The sequence below is a fragment of the Schistocerca serialis genome, unplaced genomic scaffold (genome assembly GCF_023864345.2).
Source record: "Schistocerca serialis cubense isolate TAMUIC-IGC-003099 unplaced genomic scaffold, iqSchSeri2.2 HiC_scaffold_1234, whole genome shotgun sequence".
Lineage (NCBI taxonomy): Eukaryota > Metazoa > Arthropoda > Insecta > Orthoptera > Acrididae > Schistocerca > Schistocerca serialis.
Genome location: NW_026047441.1, coordinates 125001 through 130000, shown reverse-complemented (window position 1 = coordinate 130000; position 5000 = coordinate 125001). Strand labels below are relative to the sequence as shown.

Genomic DNA, 5000 nt, shown 5'->3' with positions numbered 1-5000 from the left:
CTAACCTATATCGTACCTTAACCTAACCTATATCGTACCTTAACCTAACCTATATCGTACCTTAACCTAACCTATATCGTACCTTAACCTAACCTATATCGTACCTTAACCTAACCTATATCGTACCTTAACCTAACCTATATCGTACCTTAACCTAACCTATATCGTACCTTAACCTAACCTATATCGTGCCTTAACCTAACCTATATCGTGCCTTAACCTAACCTATATCGTGCCTTAACCTAACCTATATCGTGCCTTAACCTAACCTATATCGTGCCTTAACCTAACCTATATCGTGCCTTAACCTAACCTATATCGTGCCTTAACCTAACCTATATCGTGCCTTAACCTAACCTAATTTGTGCCTTAACCTAACCTAATTTGTGCCTTAACCTAACCTAATTTGTGCCTTAACCTAACCTAATTTGTGCCTTAACCTAACCTAATTTGTGCCTTAACCTAACCTAATTTGTGCCTTAACCTAACCTAATTTGTGCCTTAACCTAACCTAATTTGTGCCTTAACCTAACCTAATTTGTGCCTTAACCTAACCTAATTTGTGCCGTAACCTAACCTAATTTGTGCCGTAACGTAACCCATGTTGTGCCGTAACGTAACCCATGTTGTGCCGTAACGTAACCCATGTTGTGCCGTAACGTAACCCATGTTGTGCCGTAACGTAACCCATGTTGTGCCGTAACGTAACCCATGTTGTGCCGTAACGTAACCCATGTTGTGCTGTAACGTAACCCATGTTGTGCCTTAACCTAACCCATGTTGTGCCTTAACCTAACCCATGTTGTGCCTTAACCTAACCCATGTTGTGCCTTAACCTAACCCACGTTGTGCCTTAACCTAACCTACGTTGTGCCTTAACCTAACCTACGTTGTGCCTTAACCTAACCCATGTTGTGCCTTAACCTAACCCATGTTGTGCCTTAACCTAACCCATGTTGTGCCTTAACCTAACCCATGTTGTGCCTTAACCTAACCCATGGTGTGCCTTAACCTAACCCATGGTGTGCCTTAACCTAACCCATGTTGTGCCTTAACCTAACCCATGTTGTGCCTTAACCTAACCCACGTTGTGCCTTAACCTAACCCACGTTGTGCCTTAACCTAACCCACGTTGTGCCTTAACCTAACCCACGTTGTGCCTTAACCTAACCCACGTTGTGCCTTAACCTAACCTACGTTGTGCCTTAACCTAACCCATGTTGTGCCTTAACCTAACCCATGTTGTGCCTTAACCTAACCCATGTTGTGCCTTAACCTAACCCATGGTGTGCCTTAACCTAACCCATGGTGTGCCTTAACCTAACCCATGGTGTGCCTTAACCTAACCCATGTTGTGCCTTAACCTAACCCATGTTGTGCCTTAACCTAACCCATGTTGTGCCTTAACCTAACCCATGTTGTGCCTTAACCTAACCCATGTTGTGCCTTAACCTAACCCATGTTGTGCCTTAACCTAACCCATGTTGTGCCTTAACCTAACCCATGTTGTGCCTTAACCTAACCCATGTTGTGCCTTAACCTAACCCATGTTGTGCCTTAACCTAACCCATGTTGTGCCTTAACCTAACCCATGTTGTGCCTTAACCTAACCCATGTTGTGCCTTAACCTAACCCATGTTGTGCCTTAACCTAACCCATGTTGTGCCTTAACCTAACCCATGTTGTGCCTTAACCTAACCCATGTTGTGCCTTAACCTAACCCATGTTGTGCCTTAACCTAACCCATGTTGTGCCTTAACCTAACCCATGTTGTGCCTTAACCTAACCCATGTTGTGCCTTAACCTAACCCATGTTGTGCCTTAACCTAACCCATGTTGTGCCTTAACCTAACCCATGTTGTGCCTTAACCTAACCCATGTTGTGCCTTAACCTAACCCATGTTGTGCCTTAACCTAACCCATGTTGTGCCTTAACCTAACCCATGTTGTGCCTTAACCTAACCCATGTTGTGCCTTAACCTAACCCATGTTGTGCCTTAACCTAACCCATGTTGTGCCTTAACCTAACCCATGTTGTGCCTTAACCTAACCCATGTTGTGCCTTAACCTAACCCATGTTGTGCCTTAACCTAACCCATGTTGTGCCTTAACCTAACCCATGTTGTGCCTTAACCTAACCCATGTTGTGCCTTAACCTAACCCATGTTGTGCCTTAACCTAACCCATGTTGTGCCTTAACCTAACCCATGTTGTGCCTTAACGTAACCCATGTTGTGCCTTAACGTAACCCATGTTGTGCCTTAACCTAACCTATAATGTGCCTTAACCTAACCTAAAGTGCGCCGTAACCTAAACTATATTGCGCCTTAACCTGACGCACGTTGTCGCTGAACCTGCTCTGTAATTGTTATGCAACCCGTTAAAGTAGTGTAGTGTTGCCTAACCGCAACCCTCGCAATATAGTTCGCTACTCGCACTGCCCGGTCCCCTGTGTATCGCGTCATGTTAAACACCTTGCAGGTGTTGCTGACTTTCCACATGCTCCTGCTATACACTGTAGTGTGGATAGCAGCAGGACGTACATGCCCCCCCCCCTTCCCCCCTGCCTTCGCAAGCTGGTCGGTGAGAAGTTTGCATGTTCAATGCCCTTCGCATGCCGACGTACTCAGCCTACGTTGTGGTACGGCCTGTCACCTGTCCGCCGATGTACGCAAAACCCACAAACTGTACTGCACATTGCTCCGTATGTACTGAATGATACATCGTGGCCCATGTGACCGTATGACGACAGCGCCTAGCAACGGCGGACCATACAGTCCAAATATTGTGCACGCAGCTACGTGTCGTCTCCCTATAAGAGCTGGATTGCAGTGTGGTACGCCATACAGACGTGTGGGAGGAACGGACGCCCTGGATGGCGATCAGCATGAGCAGTCTGTTGATGTAGTGGAGCGTGTATTCGGACGTAGTCGTCTCTTCTCACACACCGTGATAGCATGTTGCACCGCGTTCCACATCTGCGACATGCTGCAGAGGCGGGCTGACAGTCGTTCGCGCAATGGACACCGCATACGTACGGGGTCTACCTTCCACGTGTTCTCTAGGCGTGCACATGTTGTTGCGTCTATGTGGGCAGACGTAGTGTGTTGTGACACCTGACACAGGCATGCAATACTCGTTGCAAATGGCGATGGACGTGTACGTTTGCTGGTGACGTTACGCAAATGAACAACCGGTAACCCGTTGTGGTGCGGTTGTTCTCGCTAGAGGTGAATCAGTGTTGGCGACGATCGGTCGAGCTATTAACCGGTTGTTTCAGGGATACCCACCATGCCCACGAACGTGAAAGGGGACCCACCATGCCCACGAACGTGAAAGGGGATCTGGGTGTGAGGCGATACGCGGCGGTGGCTGGGTGGGACCGTCCCCGGCCGGTGAGGGGGGGCCGCCCGGCGTGCTGGCAGCGCGGTGCGTGGGCGCACGCGCTACAGCCGGCTGGTGGGGGCGGCCGGTGGCAGGCGCGCCGGCCGACGGACGCGGCAGGCGGCGCAGCTGCGCGCCGGCGCCCCCTGCTCGCGGCGCCTTGCGGCCAAAGTAGGTCCTCGCGGGCCCGGTGCGAAGCGCGGTGGCCATCTGCAGTGTGCTGGTCCGATTGAGGACTTTGTGCGCTGAGGATGCGCCGCCGCCCGGCGCTCGGCGCCGCGACGCCGTCTGCTGCTCGGTCGCCCCAGCGGTTCTCGCAGGTGGTTTGTATCGCAGCTGTGCGGACGTGTTGGCGCGTGCGCTGTGCTGGGAGAGTTCGCTTCGGCACCCAAGTAGGGCTTTTCTCCTTCTGTGGCGCTGGCGTTGGAGCTGCCGGTCACCGTAGGTGGCGCGTGTTGTCTCCCGCCGGCAATGCCACGACAGCACGCTCCCGGGCCTCTGTCGGCAGCGGCAAGCTCAGTTGGGAGCACGGGTGGTCGCACCTAAAGCGTCTACTCGCCTAACTCCGGGCGATTGCGCCTCTCTCGAACCCGACCAAGTACTTAGGACGGCGCTGCGCGCCGCCGGGACCTGAGAGGGTTTCGAGGTGTGTTGTGCAGGGGAGCTCAGCCTCCTCCTGTTTGCAGAATAATTGAGCGGACGCTTGCGTGTTCGCGCGGGCCCCCGGGACACACTCCCGGGCGGCCGGCTGCTCAGCTCTAGTTGACGCAGCTCCCTGGTTGATCCTGCCAGTAGTCATATGCTTGTCTCAAAGATTAAGCCATGCATGTCTCAGTACAAGCCGCATTAAGGTGAAACCGCGAATGGCTCATTAAATCAGTTATGGTTCCTTAGATCGTACCCACGTTACTTGGATAACTGTGGTAATTCTAGAGCTAATACATGCAAACAGAGTCCCGACCAGAGATGGAAGGGACGCTTTTATTAGATCAAAACCAATCGGTCGGCTCGTCCGGTCCGTTTGCCTTGGTGACTCTGAATAACTTAGGGCTGATCGCACGGTCCTCGTACCGGCGACGCATCTTTCAAATGTCTGCCTTATCAACTGTCGATGGTAGGTTCTGCGCCTACCATGGTTGTAACGGGTAACGGGGAATCAGGGTTCGATTCCGGAGAGGGAGCCTGAGAAACGGCTACCACATCCAAGGAAGGCAGCAGGCGCGCAAATTACCCACTCCCGGCACGGGGAGGTAGTGACGAAAAATAACGATACGGGACTCATCCGAGGCCCCGTAATCGGAATGAGTACACTTTAAATCCTTTAACGAGTATCTATTGGAGGGCAAGTCTGGTGCCAGCAGCCGCGGTAATTCCAGCTCCAATAGCGTATATTAAAGTTGTTGCGGTTAAAAAGCTCGTAGTTGGATTTGTGTCCCACGCTGTTGGTTCACCGCCCGTCGGTGTTTAACTGGCATGTATCGTGGGACGTCCTGCCGGTGGGGCGAGCCGAAGGCGTGCGACCGCCTCGTGCGTGCTCGTGCGTCCCGAGGCGGACCCCGTTGAAATCCTACCAGGGTGCTCTTTATTGAGTGTCTCGGTGGGCCGGCACGTTTACT

The 5000-nt window shown here is 51.9% G+C and overlaps 1 non-coding gene across 1 annotated transcript in view; it reads left to right on the top strand.

Annotated features, from left to right (window-relative positions):
- Positions 1-4156: 4156 nt before the first annotated feature.
- LOC126436285 (small subunit ribosomal RNA) overlaps positions 4157-5000 on the top strand; it is a 1909-nt gene continuing 1065 nt past the window's right edge. The window contains exon 1 of the ribosomal RNA XR_007580562.1: positions 4157-5000. This exon is cut by the window's right edge and continues 1065 nt beyond it. This is a non-coding gene — a ribosomal RNA (small subunit ribosomal RNA).